Source organism: Rosa rugosa, chromosome 7, assembly GCF_958449725.1.
Source record: "Rosa rugosa chromosome 7, drRosRugo1.1, whole genome shotgun sequence".
NCBI classification, from domain to species: domain Eukaryota; kingdom Viridiplantae; phylum Streptophyta; class Magnoliopsida; order Rosales; family Rosaceae; genus Rosa; species Rosa rugosa.
The window spans coordinates 32,459,861-32,479,967 of NC_084826.1; the positions used below are offsets into that span (position 1 = coordinate 32,459,861).

General features: G+C 36.5%; 2 long non-coding RNA genes across 2 annotated transcripts; one reads left to right on the forward strand and one right to left on the reverse strand.

Annotated features, from left to right (window-relative positions):
- The first annotated feature begins 394 nt into the window (after positions 1-394).
- Positions 395-6,524, forward strand: LOC133719949 (uncharacterized). Its single transcript, XR_009851574.1, has 2 exons — positions 395-592; positions 6,154-6,524. It is a non-coding gene; the product is annotated as an uncharacterized LOC133719949 (long non-coding RNA).
- Positions 6,525-16,015: 9,491 nt separating this feature from the next.
- Positions 16,016-18,072, reverse strand: LOC133719933 (uncharacterized). Its single transcript, XR_009851565.1, has 3 exons — positions 17,711-18,072; positions 17,188-17,248; positions 16,016-16,184 (listed from the first exon to the last, which is right to left on the reverse strand). It is a non-coding gene; the product is annotated as an uncharacterized LOC133719933 (long non-coding RNA).
- Positions 18,073-20,107: the final 2,035 nt, after the last annotated feature.

The window sequence follows — 20,107 nt, forward strand, 5'->3', positions numbered from 1 at the left end:
GGGAAATTATGGAGTTAATGTCAAAAATCAAGAGAGGATCAAGGATAATGATGTCATGGAGAGATTTAAGGGAGAAAATGTCCAAAGCAAGTCCATATTCATTCCTAATTTCACTAAAGAGTATTTTGGCCGAAAATTAAGAGAAAAATCAGATAAAATCTTGGGAAAATCAGCAATAATATATTTGGAAAGATTATGGAGTTATTTTGGAGCTTTCTGATTAGTTGGATGATAAAGCAGAGCTGACATGACATTATTTGATTGGCTGAAGCTGTGTGGCATGAGCAGATAATTCATAGGAAATTAATAGAAGAATCATGAAGATTTGGAGACTAAGTTGCCATCCTCATATATATAGAACCACACCAACACAACACAACACACCTCTCCCCCCTCAGAAAATAAACATTAGAAAAATTCTCTCCATTCTCTAGTCTTCAGAAGCTCTGTGTCTCAACCAAGGAGGAGAAGAAGTCATGCAATACATCAAGATCCTAGCCGCCATCCACCCTTGTGTCGTCCCTAGAAGATTGCTTGCTTTCAAGGATCTTCAAGTTCTTCGTCTCAAGGCTTGTCATCCATTTTTCACGGTGTATTTCATACTTTATTTTATTTTCCTTTGTTTGATTCGTAGAGTTATGAATTCTAATTAACATGACGTTAAGGGCAAAGTTTAAAGCCCGTTTATATGTTTTGAAATAAATTTGTGATTTCTTTATGTTGATTTATATGTTGCTTATGTGAGATTGCTTGATTGATTTTGGATTATAGAAAACTTTTGCATGTTTATGTTCTTTGGTGACCAACTTAGGATATATGCATGTAATTGGAGCTAGATTTGAGTAGTGAAGGCTTTGGACAAAAGTCGAAATCAATTAAGGAGAATTGCAAATAGATGAGCTTTCTCATACTAGGTTGTGCACTTTGGTTGACATCCTTTCTTTGTTCTTCATGCATTGAATGTGTTATTGAGTAGCTAGCTTTCACTATACCACAAAGTTAATCAGACGACAGTTCATTAACTGTCGTCTGAATGAAAAAGCTGCTGTTGTCTAGTAGCCTGTCGTCTGATTGACCTCATTCAGACGACAGTTAAAAACCATTGTCTGTTCAAAATTCACACAACATATATAGCTAAGTATGTGTCGTCTGAATATTTCCAAATTAAAATAATTAGGTTTAACTGTTGTCTGTTACAAACTCACACGACAGTTCATTTATTAACTGTTGAGAAAAGCTATATTACCTCAACAGTTTTAGGAAAACTGTGTTGTGTGTGATGAATCTCAGACAACAGCAACACAACTACATGATGTCTGAAATGAATTTCACACCACACAGTTATAATGACACTGTTGTCTGAAATGAATCTCCAACAACCGTCATTGTTGTTTTAGTTGTGTCTTACGGAGATCACACAACATCAATTTGTTATTTCTGTTGTCTGAAATGAATCTTAGTCAACATATTATTGTTATATCTGTTGTCTGAATTGAATATCAGACGACAGTAACTTTATTATACATGTTATCAGAATGAAGATCACACAACAGCAATTTGTTATTTCTGTTGTCTGAAATGAATCTTAGTCAACATATTATTGTTATATCTGTTGTCTGATCTCAATATCAGACGACAGTAACTTTATTATACATGTTACCGAAATGGAGATCACACGACATCAATTTGTTATTTCTGTTGTCTGAAATGAAGTTCAGACAACATGTATTATTTGCTATTTTTAGATGTGTTGTATGAGTGGATCTCAGACAATGGTTTTGTGAACCCTTCAGTTGTGTGATACCTTTGGAAACTACAGTTATTTGACCTATATATGTTGTCTGAATTAACTTTGCACAATTGTTGCAAATATGAACATTCATATCCTGAACAAATCCAAAATATAACATTGTCATATATCAATGTCATCTGTTCTTACATTGCCAATCCAAAACATTTCCAAAAGTACACATCCATATCCAGGTATGATCAAATCCAGCAATTCTAACCAAAAGTAACCTCAATCTAGCAAGTAATAATAATATTGTCTATGTATCTTGTAAAATCAACTAGATTCGTGCAATTTCCTTTTTTACCGTGACATGACAAACCAGAAATCTTATTTGGTGCACTTGTTGCCCATCTCCATCTGTACGCAGTAAACTGGACATACACCTCTACCCACATACAATAGTTCCTCTTCTAGGATACGTATGACTTCTTCGAATGGGGGTCTTCGAGAAGGATGACCTGTGCATTTCCCTATCAACCTGCAAAACAAAAGGCACATACCAAAATTAAAATGACAATCACACATACGGCTTTGTTTGAGATTGCTTTTGTAGAAGTGATTTTGTTACATAATGCTTTTACTAAAAATAGTTTTGAAAGAGAGCAATATACTTAGATGAGAAAAGGCACAGAGTAGAAGATTGAAGTTTCACCTGTGAAATGACGAAACTGATTTACCAAATAGGAACAACCTGCAAACAATCAAATCATTACTTGTAGATTGCTAAATAGATATATATACACAACATAACACAAATATATATATACTCATTCCATAGAACATATCCATACAAATATATACAATGCAAACGCAAACTCAAACCCAAATTACTTTGACCTACATGATAAATACAAAATAGACCAAATTTAGAAACACAAAACTCAATCAAAACCATGATTTTAAACAACTCATACAAACTAAACAACAATTTCAAACAGTTGCTAATAGAATCCCAAGTAGAAAGGCACATTAATAAATCAATACCAGAAAAGAAGGGAAAAAAAAAATTGAAAGAACGAAATTTTGTGCTCCAATAATCAAACAATTCCTAATAGAATCCCAAGTAGAAAGGCAGCACAAAAAAGGGAAGAGCCTCTTATCACATGGCAAGGCTGTGAGTGACACTACCATCAACAATAGCAGCCATGATACAATAGTAAGTATAGCCCAACACCCCAACTGAATTCACTATCTTACCATGCCCCAGTTATAAACAATAGTCAAGTTGTGACTGGAGGGACCTCAGAAAAATAAAAAAAGTGAGCTCAGCAGACAAAAGAATGAATGCATCTCAACTGTTGGCAGTGTTCCAAGCTAACCATGAAGTTTAGAATCAGGAAACCGCACCAAAAGTCTGTGAAGATCTACTTTTCAGTTCAAGGATTGATTGAGAAGGTTAGTAAATCCCCTAATCTCTGTAAACATTTAATCTTCACTGTACCCTTTAGTACTGAAAGAAAAAAAAAAGGGCAAAAAAAAAAAACCGCTCCTCACTCTCTCTCTCCCGATTGCTCATGTTTAACTCTTCGGAAACACTCACAAAGAAGAATTAAGAATTAAGCCAATATCACTTTCACAGTCAACAATTGGATGCAATTGATATTCATACAATTTCCCAAAAAAAAAAAAAAAACAGAGATAAATTGAAAAGGCACTTAGTTTTTTCAATTACACAGTCAGATCAAGTTGATATGCAAGTCACAACAGAAAGCAAAGCAACTAAGGACGAACATAATAGGTATACTTGCAAGACACAAAACAAATCCCCAAACCCAATCACTAAACACCAATATTTTGAACCCAAACAACCAACACACCAGTATCTTGAACCCAAATCAAGAACGAAGACCATTACCTGGTCAGATTGACCAATGAAAGAAGCAAAACAGTGAGATTCCCCGATACCCGTAGACGGTGAGATTTCGCACTCGTTTTCAACCCAACCTCTGTATCTCAAAGCCTGATTGATGGGGTTGACACTTGACCCTGATGCTACGCTTCTATCGGACAGATTGATGGCCACGGCTGTATCACCAAACTCAAAGGAGTGATTTTTGGGGTTTGAGGTGAATTTTGACTTGGGTGTGAGATTAGAGTGGCCTGTGGAGACAACACCCAACCTGGAATTGAAATCTCTGATAAAATGATGTTAAAATTACTTGATGAACATTAACAGCTAAGTTGGTTTACATAGATATACACATATTGCTATATACCTGATAATATATGAATCCGAACCTCCAAATATCTATCTTGGTTAAATCCTGTGTCCCATCACTGTTTTGCCCTGTGAATTGAAATTGATTAAAGACATCACAGAAATTTGAAGACTAAATGTATGGAAGTTGATATCTATACACCAAAACAAAGGGGACAAAACAAAGATTAAGATAACTGAACTACAGAAACCACCTATCAGTCAGTCTAACCAATCAGGAAATCAATGCCTCAATCCTTGTACATATTAGCAACTGATATTATCATAAAATCTATCCATATTACAGAGACCAAGATACCCAGAGCTTCTTTGCAGCACCTAGTGCTATTTTGTATCTGGACAGCCAATCCAAATGCTTGTTGGATAGTGATCTACATTGCATGAAATTCCAGAACACTACCTTTTCATTTTTTCTTTGAGAATCCATGAAAATTAAAGCATAATCCATAGTGATGACAGGAAAAAAAAAATAGAAAATATGCAATTGGGAAACCAAAATTAGTTAAATGGGAATGGGAAAGGAAATAGCAGAGAGCAACGATTACTAGGAACCAAAAAAATTAGTTGTTTGTTCAAGATACCTGCAAAATATAGAGAAAAAAACCCTATCAAATTGGGGATCATAACTGAAAACAAAGGCAAAAAAAGGGAAAACCACATATACCTGAGCATCGATCATTCCATCATCAGTCTTCGAAAAACAACGAAATCATCCCCAATCTCACTGCAATCAGGCTTCAAATTGAAGGCCTGCTCTAAATCCCAGTTGATTCTGCCAGTCTGCCTCCTATGCCAACAACGCAACCTGCCTCGTCTCTTGTTGCTTCTTTAGGACTTCAACCCAACCAAAAATTGTCATTTCCAGAATTCATTTCTTTACTCAAATCATGAAGCATAACTGAAAATACCCAATTTCTTTCTCCAAATGTTCTTGACAACCATACAAGCAAGTAAAATTGCAACAAGAACTATCACACTACGCCCATATTAAGCAAACCTAAAATCATCCAACAAAAATCCCTATCTAGTACACTGAGAGTTGAGCAGAGAGAAAGACATAAAATAGAGAGCTACCTGATAAGCAACACGAAGACAAAAGCCCTCAGAAACCGAATTGGAAGCGAAAGTCGAAGACAAAGGTCCTGAATCAACGAATCCGAATTAAAATCGAACGGTAAGTCTTCCGAATCCAGAGCACCGTTGAACTGGTGGTGGCTTTTACTGTTTCTGTCTCCGTGAAGAGGCGAGGAGGTCGGCGCAACGGTAAGTCTTCCGAATCAGAAAGCGATGGGGTCGCCGGGATTCTTGCATTGCTGAACTATAATGACGTCGTCGCCAAAAGCAATGAAATAATCTGAATCAAAGCTTGAAGTAAGAAAAACCCGCTCAGATCGAGTGAGAGCGAGGTGGAGAGTTAGGGTCGGTGAGGTTGAGAGGGTGAGGGGGATTAAGGGTGAGAGCGATGGTGAGTCGGAGGGTCGGAGGGAGGCCGAGAGCGATGGTGATTGAGGGTGAGAGTGATGGTGAGTCGGAGGGAGGCTGAGAGAGAGAGTTGACCCAAATGTTTTTTTTTTTTCGGTTATTCAGACAACAGATATCCTTGTTAGTGTCGTCTGAAATCTATCAAATTTATGAAATGATCATGTGTTGGATGAGTAGAGATGAGACGACTGATTTAAAAAATCTGTCGTCTGACTAACTCAGACGACAGCAAAAACTCATGTGTCCTGTGATGAGTGTCGTGTGATTAACTTATTCTTGTAGTGTTTTTAGACTCTGATTGCATGTTCAATAAGTTTAATTTAGGTGCTTTCACTTAGATTAAATATTGAAGGAAAGTAAAATATGGGAAATCGTTTGCTTACTAACGTTTCGCATGGTCAACTTCTTTCTCATGACATAGAAAATCAACTATAGGAATTGTAATTGGATTTCATTCATATGATTGTGGTTTTGATCTTTATTCCTTGCGTTCCACCCTTGTATATATGTTTTTATTTTATTTTATTTTATTTTATTTTAATTTTTGATTTAGTAATCCTAAACCCCCCTTATTTGTGTTTACTTGTATATATTTTTCTTCTTTGTTTTATTTTTGTAAATAATACTTTTTACTTTTATTAATTTATTTTTGCAATTACAGGTGTACCCTCAATCCCCGGCTAGAACGATCCCTACTTATTCTATACTGACAACTACATTTTGCAGAGTTAAATTGCGCGCTTCCTTTTAGCGTACCATTTGGAAGCTTCGAACTCCTCAGATCCAGAGTCCTTAATCAACTCATGATCATCATTTACCTTTAAGCATAATGATCTCATCTTACGAAATTGCAGAAAATCAATCACTTACTTAAGCCACCATCACATAGTTATTGTTGTTGTTATTTATTTATTTATTTATTGTGTTCTCAGGATGACCAATGTGTATGAATAAGAATAATGGTCAACCTCGATATGGTCAATTGTACTTTGATATCTTACATGTAAGACTCCAAATCCTAACATTCGGTTATCATTTTCTCTCACACTATTAAGCTACCCCAATCCACCATTGCGTGAACTCTAAATGGTTTGAATAATTTCTCGTTTCATTGATAACTGAATGATCAGCATTACAAAATATTTGGGATGAGAAATTAGAAAAATGAAAGTGGAGGACTTCCACGAATGATAACTGCTAATTCAGAGGACAATCGATGTAAGGAACTAGGGGCGCATAACGGCTTCACGAGCACTTATTCGTAATAATCGTAGAGGTGTTATGTGTTTCACAGATGCTGAGATATCTCACCATCCTTGTTCTATAAGTAGAATGTGTCCTGCTGGGTATCTCAACGATATGATATGGTCATTCCCATGTTGAGCGGAGATCTTTGAGCGGAGACCAGTGAGTGGAGATCTTTTTGTTCTTCTTCTTCTTAAGGAAAAAAAGAAGTAGATCAAATCTTGAAAGGTAAATAAAGATGTCGATGATCCCAAGCCTTGAAGCTTGCAAGAAGAGGAAGCGAAGGCCAAAGGTTTATAGGTTTCAGTCATTTGGGGAACCCGGTTAACCAATTCTTCCATTGGGTCCATTTCGTGATAACATTCGTCTCTTTCTTCAATAATGTGTAAACTTCAAAAATTAGAGTGTTCAGAGGGATGACAACCGAAGCCTTGCCGTTATGGTCTACACCATTGAAGAGAACGTCCAAGCTACCCATCAAAATTCAAAAAAAATAAAATTCGACCCAAAATACCCTTGCATTCCAAAATTACTTTCTTAATCTTTAAAATTGGTACATGCGGCATTTGTCCTAGACGATTGAGCAAGATAATCACATTTAAGCAAGGTTTCAAATTTCTCCGAAACACCTGAAATTTCCATCTAATAATTTGGAAGTACCGAAACAAAATTCATACGCTAAATCATTTCCGTCAGGAGTTTCCTGAAATTTTTCAAAATTCTTCATAAATTTCTGCGAAATTCTTAATTTTTGAAATATCTACACACACAAAATATATTTAAAAATTTACACCGAAATTTCTCCAAATTTTCTGTGAAATTTGTATGTCACTGACTGACAAAATATGAAATTTTGATTTTTTTTTTCAATCAAGTTGAGTACAACAAAAAAAACCTTTTTGCTTTTATCTGCTACCATAGTTGAATGCTCCAACCACATCATAATAAAAAACATCATAATTCCATTTGCAATCATGGCTGGATACACCCAAAAACCCATGAAATCATATTTGTCCACAATAATTCTAAATCGACCTATATTTATCACTCTCTCTTATAACCTCTTATCACTAAATTCACAAAGCAAGCCAAAAAAAAATAAATAAAATAGAGAAAGCAAAGACTGTGAAGAAATGAAAGAGATGCGAGCTTGAGCAGAGAAGAAGAGTTGAAGACTGAATAGAATAACAAGTTTGGTTGATTTTCAGCTCTACAAGGTATGTTATAATTTCTATATACTTAGAATTGTTGGTTGCATAATTTATATATACGAAAAGGTAATTATGTTTTAAATTGTTCCTTTGTAATGAGATTTATTATTTATGAAAGTATCTAGTAATCATGTTTTTGTTATTTATGAAACTATTTAGTATCACTCGGTAGATAAAATAATGGATGTAGAAAGTTAGAAACAATCAAAGATCTTATTTAGTGCCTACCTATATTCCATACATATATGATACGCTCAAAGTAAGCATATAATTTAACTCTAAAAATATCATTAGTAGTATAAGCAAGTAGGGATCGTTCTATTCCGGGGATTGAGGGTACACCTGTCATTGTCAAACAAATAAACAATTAAAATTAAAACAAAGTATAAAATTTACAAAGACATTTACAAATTTACGAAATTTAGGGGGGTTTTTGGATTTTTGGTTTCTGACAATTAAAAGAATTAAAATAAATAAAACTAAACAAACACTTATACAAGAATGGAACATATGAAACAAAGATCAAAATCAAATTCATAATCAAATTCGAATCAACCATATTATTGTTCATCTTAAGTCATGAGAGGGAGTTGATCATGTGAAACATTAGAAAGCAAACGATTTCCCATTTTTTACTTTTCAATGCTAATTAACCTAACTGAAAGCACAAAGATTAATCCTATCAAACATGTAATCAAGCCCTAGAAAGCTAGTCAATCATGACATGTTTAACGCATGAAACACATAGAAAGGCTATCAACTCAAGTGTGCAACTTAGTATGAAAAAGTCCACCTAATTGCAATACTTTTTAATTAAATTCGGTTTTTGTCCAAAACCTTTACTACTTTGATTTTAAGTTCACAAAACAAAAAGTTGAATCATGTTCTTAATATCTAGCACCACTCATACATAAACCCTAAAAGTTGGCCACCAATTAGAATAAACATACAAGAGATATCAATTAAGCAAATTTAATTAAACATTCTCACATAAGCAACTTAAGAATCACAATAATAAGAATCTGAAATTTATTCAATCATGGAATTCGAAATTAAAATCTTGTTTCAAATGTTATGTTAACTAGAACAGAATCATACAAATTCAAACAAGGAAAACCGAAGAGGTTACAAGGTTGAAGGTCGAATTACACCGTGAATGGAGATGGTGATGAAGAACTTGGATGTTGAACTTGAACTTTGAAAGCAAATCTTCAAGCTTCACGGCTCCAAGGTGGATGGTGGAGGACTTCTCACGGCTTCTTCTTCCTTCTTCCTCCCTTGCTTGAAATTGTAGAACCCGAACTAGAGAATGGAGAGAGGAGGAGAGAACTTGACGTTATAAAAGAGTATTTTCTGAATTATGGGATGTGTAGAACGTCCAATATGAAGGAGTATATATAGGGGAACGGCCAAGGAGTCTCCAAGCTTCTTGATTCTTCTACTAATTTCCAAGAAATTATCAGAAATTTCCACATAATTCCAACCAATCATAGCTTGCCAAATAAGCCCTATTATGTTGTTCAACCAATCACAAAATTCCAAATTAATTCCCTAAAAATCTTGGCCGAAATACCTTGAGATAATTTTTGATTTTTTAGTTCAAATTCGGCCAAACTTCCTTTAGGAATTCTAGGGATGAATCTAGACTCCTTTGAGAGCTTTTTGTGTTCAACACATATTCTCTTTCCTTAAAAGTCTCCCAAGAAAATCTCCATCGAAATCTTCTTCATATTTTCTGATTTTTCACGCCATTCCTTGTTTCTCTCTTGATATTTCACGGCAAACTCTCTCTAGGGTTTACTCCTTGCGTCACAAACCCTAATTCCATTGGCTTTTATGGGCCTTGATCCATTTTGCCGAAAATCCAAATCAATTCATAGAGTTCTTGGGCCTTGTTGCTTCAACTTCAAGCCTTGTCACCTTCCAACGTCATGACACTTCATTTTTTCATTTCCTTTTCATGGTTGCGTTGGAAACTTCATTGGTAAGCTCTCCTCCTTTTCGCAGGGTTTCCTAGTTAGAACAGGAAAGCTTAATTCTTCATTTCTGCTCAATTGTGTGGACCTTTGCATCTCATTTTTGCTCCCCTTAACGTTTGCAAGCTCCTCTTTCCATTCGTGAGTTCATTTCCACTTTTTAGCTCCGAGGTCTTGAAAATAGAAACTGTTAATGAAAAATAGAAACTTTCCTAAAATGAAAAATGGCAACTTTCCTAAACTGAAATGGGAAACTTTCTAAAAATGAAAAATAGAAACTACAAAAATGGAAACTTTCTACAAATAGGAACTTTCCCAATCGAAGATTGGAAACTTTCCTAAACAGAGTTTTATTAAGGAAATAACGCAGAAAATGTAGGGAAATGCAGTTAAAACGTCGCATTAAAATGCTCCTATCAATGTAAAAGCAATGGGCAAGGCTTAAAGTGGATGAAATCTGGGTTCACTTTTTTAACCATCTAGATTACATTTGATACATCTCGTATCTCAATTTACCGGTTTATTAGTCATTCGGACGATAAACGACATTTATTTTCACTTTTAACTTCGTTTTGGTACTTTTAGGGGCCCTAAAAGTTGACTTTTTATTTCATTCTTCATTTGAGAAAATTTTCTTCACGAAAGTTGTAAAGGGTATCAAACCGAGTTTGGGGACATTTATTTTGAATTAAAATGCATGCGATTCTAATTATTCGGAATTAAATATTTATGAAATAATTTCTTTGACATTTTGAAAAGTGAAATTGGATTTTTATATTATAATTTTGGTTTCAGATTGTGAGTTGGCTTTGGATTATATTTATTGATTTGATTTTCCCGCCATGATTCTCGAATATGGTTTTACTTTATATTTTGGAAGGAGCTTGAGTTTGTTGAATTAATTTTCGAAAAGGAATTTCATTGGTGAGTTATTCATGCGCAGATTTGTTATTTCGAGTTTGGTCATGACTTGCATATATATAGGAAATGTTTTTCCGAGGAGCATTTTGAAATAAAGTATGATTTATGATTTTGATGGCATGTTGAATTCTAGAATTGATTTGACTACGAGAACTATGTTCTTAGTGATATGGTGATGATATGAGCTGTTGTCTAAGTTGTTATATTGATTGTGTAATGAATTACGATTTATGTTGTTCGAGCCATTAGGAGAAAGGGGATGGACTAGTGGTCTCATAGGATTGTAGCACCCAGAGAGGGGGGATGTACTGGTAGCTACATAGTTGTTGGAAACACTAGAAGATAGGGGATAGACTAGTGGTCTCCAAGTGGAGACACTAGGAAAGGGGGGATGTACTAGTGGCTGTAGATGAGTGGAGACACTAGAAGATAGGGAATGTACTAGTGGTTGTAGAGGTGGTTGTGGCTCTAAGCGAGAGAGGATGTATTGGAGGCCTAGGTTGGATTAGCAAGTTTGAGTTTTGTGTGATGATGTATGCAGGTCTGTTCGTGTTGACCCCTAGCCCTTAGAGTTACCGTTGTACACTTAGATGAGGACCCTTGTCAATATTGGATTGTTGACTTCCTTTTCCAATAAATGTGTTTTGTATTTGCTGATTTAAAGCTTTTTTTTTTTTAGGTGAAAAGGTCAATCTCATTTAGCATTTCAGCAAACAGTTTAATAATGACTTGCCCAGAGGGTCATCAGTAGAAGTCATTACATAAAGCACACAACCCTAGCACACTCCTCACACGAGCATACTACTTAGCTCACCTCTAGCACACTCACCTTTTTAGATTAGGGATAATGACCATTTACACAATTTTAGGATAAAAATTGCCCACTTACCCAAACACTCTAAGAGATTGTCCATTTACCCAAACACTCTAAGAGATCATTTCCCTAATACCCAATTAATTATTTTTTATTCCTTTTTATTTATTTTTGAGACAATTTTGCCCTCTCCTTCTTTGTCACTTAGAGAGAGAAGTCATCGGAGACCTTGCCGGATTCCAGCGACCGGTGGCCGGCCGCGGACTCCGGTGACCGGAATCCGGCTACCGGACTGATGACCGGATTCCTGCGTCGGATTTTATTGCCCCCCAATAACAAGTTTATTGAGCATCAATAATTAGTGAAAAATGAAGATGTTTTTAATTTTGAAAGTTTAGGCGGTGTATCCAAATAAATAATCTTAGTCCATAATCTTATTATTGCCCCAATAAACATTTTATTGCCCCCCAGTAATCTTATTACTGCCCCCCAATAAACTTGCAACAAGACGATTACAACAATTCAATATTAGTACAAACAGTCACAAATCTACAAAATCTACCAAACAGATGCTATTCTAGTATATAACTGGAATTAAAACATTTTTTCTGCATATTTTCTCATACTAGACAACTTGTGGCATGTGGTCTGCCCAAAAAAAAAAAGAAAAAGGAATGGTGTAGACGTCATCGATCTTAGAGGTCGAATTCGAATCAGTACCTGAAACTCAAAACACAAATCAAACTAATCAAATCCACCAAAACCTTAACCCTATATCCAATCACCAAATCAACACTCCGAATTCCCCACCGGAATCTCCCGGGAATTTCTAGGAGAATAACTTGACTCATAAACTCTCGCAAGCGTACGAATCGTTGTCAAGTAAGGGAAGTATTTGGACCTTAGTTTATCGTACCACGGGGATTAGTGGCTAACCCACAATCCTTGGGTAATCGGAAATAAAGACACTTAGCAAACAAAGAAAAGAAAAAGAAGATAAATAAAAATGTTAATCTAAGACACCAAGCCCTAGCAATGCTCGGCTTTGGTTTGCACCGAAGCCTAATCAAAACTAAGAGCCTAGTGATGACTATTTACAATGAGGTAGAAATTGTCATTAAACATTGTGATTTAATTTTCTAAAAAGACTAAGTCAAAAACTAAATTAACAACAACAATTAAAAACAAAGAAAATAAAAATAAAAGAGAGATAGGTTTGGGTACTAGGGATCACTCTCTAGCAATTTCAATGCAACGAACACATTTCAAGCAAACAAACATATTTTCATGAGAACCAAATCCCGTACTTAGTGCCGGTCAAGGCCACTAAGCCGAATTTCCTTAAGGGTATTCACATTTTCGGTTAGGACAAATATGAACTCTCTAATTCATGAGTTAGTACCTTAGTAGGGCTACCAAAACGTGAACTAAAGGCCTAGAGCTCTAGAAATTAGGGATTTAAGCATGCAATAGTTACAACCTAAAATTTAACGATTGCTTAGTTCTCTACCTAATGCCGGTTAAGGCCACTAAGTCAATTTCTCTTATTTGGTATCCATTCTTCCGGTTAAGGCAAGAATGAACTCTCTAACCCTAATCATTATGCCTTGTTAGGGCCACAACGTCTAGGATTAAAGGCGAAGGGCACAAGAAAATAGAAACTTAGGCAATCATTCATTCTCGATTAAGCAACTACTTGACACACCACACTAATTACATGAAGCTAGTGAACAAAAGAACCACCAATTGTATCACACAACACAAATCTCAAAACATAACAAAGAGAGTGGTCAATTCCCTAAAATTCATGCTCAAGAATCAATTGACATAGTAATTAGAGTGCACCCATATGAAAATACATTATTTATCACTTGAAAATATGTCAATTACATCAAAATTGAGCTAGAGTTAGAAACCCTAGCTCCCAAAAATAACTACTCACAACCCATATTAATGAACATCAAAATTACAAAATTCAAATAGCAAAGAGTAGAGAAGTGTAGGAGAAAACAAGGATAGTCACAAATACCTATGAAGCTAGCATGACTAGCCTTGAATTACAACTCCACGAAATACCCAAATATATCTTGAATCTTGTAGAGATTGAGCCCCTTGATGGATACTTGAAGCTTTTTGTGAGTAGTCCTTCAAATCTCAAAAGAAATTATGAAGAAAAGAGGAAAAATGAAGAATGGAGGAGGAGGAGAGCAGCCCAAAGGGCTGCCCTGTTTTTGTGGTGTGCGGCGCTACTGTTGTCTGTAGGGTTCTCTTTCCTGCTCTGTAAGGATGATATGATTTATAGAGTCCTGATCCCCTGCTCAATGAAAGTCAATGCTCATTTGGTCACTCACCGTCCGATTGAAAATCGGACGGTTGACAGATAAGCACTCATTTAGTCACTTACTTGTCAACCGTCCGATTTTCAATCGGACGGTGAGTGACCAAATGAGCATTGACTTCATTGAGCAGGGGATCAGGCCTGATGATTTATATATGGAGAAGAAGATAAGCTGGTCACGTGGTCATGGTTTGGCCGGCAATGAAAATGAAGAATTGGCATAATGCCACGTGTCCGGTGGTGAATTAATCAATGACAATTAATGTATACATTTGTGTGCTGCACGTGGACAAGTTGGTGATCAATTAAGCTTATTGGTTAATTAACCAATTAAACTTAATTACTTAATTAAGATATTCACCATCGCGTCTATTCGTCGAAAATTCCGATTTTCACCATTTTGCATCGTTTTTGTGTCCGTTTTCACGACTCCGCTTATTTCCTACAAAATAAATAAAAATAGTTTAATTACATAATATTTGACTTAAAGATTAGCTTAATTCTAGTATTTAGAGTACAATTACGCGCATAGAAATGCGTGTAATCAGAGAACTCCCTGCTTTGCCGCCATTGTACACCAGAGCTTTACTCAGCGCACAACCTCCAATCGAAGCTTGATTTCTCACTGGAGTGCTTTGTGGCGAGCTAGGCTCCGAATGCATCTTTCCTCCTCTGCCTAAAACCCTAGGAGTTCCGAAGCTGAGACCAGCACTTCCGGCTTTATCCAAAGCTTCGTGCCTTCTCTCCGATAACTAAAACCTACCGGATCTAACCTTTTCGAACTTCGGATGCGATCCAGCGCACCGCCGAACGGAGATTGAGGGCAGAGAGACGACTTCAAGCTTCGGATGCAATCCCGCGCACGGCTGATCGGAGATTGAGGGCAGAGGGACGACTTCGAGCTTCGGATGCCATCTGGCACACCGCTGATCGGAGATTGAGGGCAGAGGGACGACGGAGAAAGATAAAGAAGACGAAGTAATCGGACTTGGAGGTCGCAGAGGACGTGATCGGACTTGGTGGCAGAGGACGTAATCGGAGGGTCTCGACGATGTTCCTGCAATGAGTTGAGAGAGAGAGAGAGTCTGAGAGGGAGAGAGAGAGAGAGAGAGAGATGAGTTTCAATTTAATTAATAGGGGCAAAACTGTCAATAGATATTAGATTGGGTAAATGGGGTTAAAAAACTCATAGTGGAGTAAGTGGGCAATTTTTAAGCTGAAATTGAGTAAGTGGTCATGATCCCTTTAGATTAAGCGCAAAAATAAGAAACAAAATAACCCCGAAATCAATAAACTACCTACGAGGTAACTTGTTTCTTATCGATCTTTCCCCCTCAACAGAAGAAAACAAATAACATGCCTATCATCCTTTTTCACAAAAGAATAAAGACCTAAAACTAAAATAGGGAGAATATCACAAATGATCACTCAACTTTTATCTATTCGACACTTTGATCACTCACCTTTTAAATATATCATTTTGGTCACTCAACTTTAACTCTGTTATTCACTTTAGTCACTTCGTTAATTTTTTGCATTAAAAAAAAATTATTTGCCACAATATTAATGATATTTTCGTCCAACCAATTGTGAAAAATTGAGAAATCTGTATTAGACTGATTGAGAGAAGTGATTAAAGTGAGATAAAATTCCCCTTGGGTGACTAAAGTGATTGAGAGAGTAATAGTTGAGTAACCAAACAAAGTGATATATTTGAAAATTTGATAGGAGCATTTTTATGCGACGTTTTAATGGTTAACTCCCTATATTTTGTTAGTTATTTCCTTTACATAATCATTTTTAATTTAGTTTATATTTGACAGGACCCGCCCCGGATTTCACCCTGAAATCCGAAGTGACCCTGCGGGGCCCACCTTAGAACAGATTCTGCCAAAAATTTGGCAGAACTTCCCCTAAAATGGGCTACTCAAACCTGTAGGAAACATTTACACTTCTCAATCAAATCATCCTTATGCTCCTGGAGCCACCCTGCTCCCCAAATCAACATCAATCTCCAATTCACAAACACACATCTCAACTTGAATAACATAAATCACATAGGTAATCAGAGCAATTCTCACAGAAAGGTATATGAGGAAAACCTAATTCAAAGGCAGATGCGGAAGCCATGTTGTTGACTATGCCTCAATTTCGTGTATGCCCGACCTCAACTAATTCGCCTGCAAACTGGGCATTTGAAACCGAAGAGCCCAGGGGAAAAGTATATGAAAACGTTAGCGTGAGTGGACAAAAAGAAATAAACAATTTATAACAAAATGGATTGTATACTTTCCCACATTTATTTCATTAAAAACCTCGATGCATGCACAAATGGTAAAACACATTTAGCTTTAAATCCAAGGATTTCAAAACTATAAACCGACTAGCCTCGCTAGTCAAAACATTCGAAAATAATGTATCGTAAAACCGAAATCTCGTTTCTCAAGAGGATAAGACCAGCCCCGCTGGCTACAGTGAAAATCGGACTAGCCCCGCTAGTCAAGCAACGATAAAATATGGGGAAGAAGTTTCACCATACGAAAGAAGGGAGCCTCCCAGGCTCGGGTCGGAGTGTCCTACACTCTGGAGCATCCCATGCTCTGCTCTTACTCACCCACAAACACATAGTAAGCAGGGAGGAGTACTAATTGGCTAGCTAGCAATAAATATGACGACCCAGGTATGGCGAGTAAAAACCATTAAAATCCAGTAAATCTATAAGGCTTCCCCATGTCCCACGAATAAAGAAAACACGGGTACGATTCCCAACTGTACCCGGAAATTCTCGTAAAAGTCGTATAAAGCAACAGCGTGTCCCACACGCTAAAAGAATAACTAGATTAACAATAAGGCATTCCCAATGCCAAAATCGAAAGTCAATAAATAACAAGAAATATAATTCCATCGAAATCCCATTTCGAAAAATATTCCAGAAATCTCAATATCGACGAATAAAATATATTAATAAATTCCGGAAATCACCTCGGAAAAATAATTCGTCGAAAATCACTTAAATCACAAGTTCAAATCCAAGCGAATAAAACTCACGTTCCAAAAATCATGATGGAAAATCCAAGCAATATTCCAAAACCGAAATCATATCCGAAACTAAAATAATATGATAATTAATAAAACATTAATTCGAAAAATAAATGCATGCATCAATATTCAAAAACAAACGTCCACTCACAGTACTATTGGGCGACCATGTAAACGAGTTCCTTCATCTAGCCGTAGCTCGCAACATCATCCTGTACACAAGTACATTTCCATAAACGACAATCCGATAAAATAAATACGAACCTAAACGAAACCCGAAAATCTCTATCTCCACTACTTCTCAAATTCCACCCAAATCTCTTCCACAACACCAATTCCTCAATTTACATATTCCACAATGAAAACGAGGGAAATCCGGCCGGATTTCCCACAATTCAATCACAAAACTTCAAACTGCGGAAATTCACAAACAATTCCAAACTCCTCCAAAATTCACCAAACTTCACATACAAGCTCTATGATAATTATAGAATTTAACTAGCCAGAAAATGAAATTAAAAAGCTACCCTAGCCGCCGCTACCGCCGCCCACAGTGGCGGCGCCGCCGCCACCGCCACCAGCTCCAATGGCCACCAAACTTTGGCAGCAGCACCTACCTAACGGACCCAATAATTCTTTCAACTGTAACCAAGTTAGAAAATGAGCGGAAGTACCTCAACAATTAAGGAGAAGCTTGAACTCAAACTGTGAATAGTGACCGTAATCTTCCAATCGTCGATTCTTCCTCTACACTGCAAATCGTGGCTCAAGGCTAGGGGGAAAATGATCCTTGGCAAAAACCGAACCTTCGACGCCGGTTTGGTGGCCGGAGATGGTCGGAATCGAGAGAAATCGGCGTTGACTCAAACTGCTACATTAAAGTTTCCGGGCTTGATTCTTCGTTTTCCGTCCAAACCGCCGTGAGTTATCGCCGTGGGGAGGTTGGGTAGGAGTAGAGGAGTCCAGCGGTGGCACTTGTTCGTTCCCAGGTGGCCGGAATCAAGAGGTGGCCGGAGTTGCAGAGAAGAGGGAGAGAGACGCGAGGAGGAGGAAAGAGAGAGAGAAAAGAAAAATTACCGGCCCCAACAGTAAAAATTCAAATTTATACTTTCTATCAATGAACAGTAACTTTACTATTTCGCTTATAACTTTCCCATGCGAGCTCCGATTTTTACGTACCACATATGCACGCGCTCGGTTTAACGTCCTCTACAACTTCCATGAAGAACATTTTCTCAAATTTTGACCCGAACAAAAAGTCATCTTTTAGGGCCACTAAAAGTACTAAACCGAAAGTAAAAGTGAAAGTAAATGTCGTTTACCGTCCAAATGACAAGTAAACCGGTGAATTCTGGTTCGGGACGTTACAATATTTTCTAGGTACATCGGAGAAAATGACAAGGAAATGAGCTTAAAGACATATGAGAAGGATGTGAGATGTTGGAGATGACAAAGGCAAGGCACAAGGGATGCATAAATGAGCTGAAATGAAGAAATGGAGTATTCCTGGTCCGACTAGGAATCCCAATCAAAGTAGGAATCCTGATGAGGCTAGGAAACCTGAGGGCACTAGGAGACCATGTGGCTTCAAGATGACTGAAAACTCAAGATTCTTCTAGAATACTTGGGAATTTTCGGAAAAATGAAGAACCCTAGATATTATAGGGGTCTTGGAGGTAAAATGAGTAATTTTTTGGGATAAATATATGATTTTCTATGAAAATAAAAGAAGATTCTGGAAAGCGACGTTTTTGAAGTTATCATGGAGAGTTTTAAGGGATTTACAATATTCAGGAAGGTTGAAAACAGGTCCAGATACATTCCTTGAGTTTTCACTCCATCATTGGCCGAAATTAAGGAGATAAATCAGAAAATAATCATGTAATTAATGCAAAAATAATCTCCCTAGAATCAATGTGATAATTTGAAGACTTCTGATTGGTTGGATGACATAGCAGAGCTGACGTGACATTATTTGATTGGTTGAAGCTGTGTGGCAAGAGCAGATAATTCCTAGGAAATTAATAGAAGATTCATGAAGACTTGGAGACTAAGTTGTCATCCTCCTATAAATAGGAGCGTCCTTTACACCACTTCACACACCACTTCTCCCATAATTCTACACACCAAAAATTCTCTCCATTATCTAGTCTTCAGAAGCTCTGCGTCTCAACCAAGGAGGAGAAGAAGTCATGCAATACATCAAGATCCTAACCACCATCCACCCTTGTGTCGTCCCTAGAAGATTACTTGCTTTCAAGGATCTTCAAGTTCTTCGTCTCAAGGCTTTGTCATTCATCTTTCACTGTGTATTTCTTACTTTCTTTTGTTTTCCTTTGTTTGATTCGTAGAGTTATGAATTCTAGTTAACATGACGTTAAGGGCAAAGTTTAATGCCAGTTTATATGTTTTGAAATAAAGTTGTGATTTTTATTTGTTGATTTCTATGTTGCTTATGTGAGATTGCTTAATTGATTTTGGATTACAGAAAACTTTTATATGTTTATGTTCTTTGGTGGCCAACTTAGGATATATGCATGTAACTGGAGCTAGATTTAGGTTAACAATTCAGCTAATAGTTTTGTGAACCTATTTCATAAGTAGTGAATGCTTTGGACAAAAGTCAAAATTAGTTAAGGAGGATTGCAAATAGATGAACTTTTTCATACTAGGTTGTGCACTTTGGTTAACATCCTTTCTTTGTTCTTCATGCGTTGAATGTGTTCTTGATTTGCTAGCTTTCTAGACTATGATTGCATGTTCAATAGGAATAATTTAGGTGCTTTCACTTAGATTAATTATTCAAGGAAAGTAAAAAATGGGAAATAGTTTGCTTTTTAACGTTTCACATGGTCAACTTCTTTCTCATGACATAGAAAATCAACTATAGGAATTGTAATTGGATTTCATTCATATGATTGTGGTTTTGATCTTAATTTATTCCTTGCGTTCCACCCCTTGTATATGCATTTTATATTTTTATTTTTGTTTTGTTTTTTTTTATTTAATAATCTTAAACCCCCCTATTTGTGTTTACTTGTATATATTTTCATTCTTTGTTTTATTTTTGT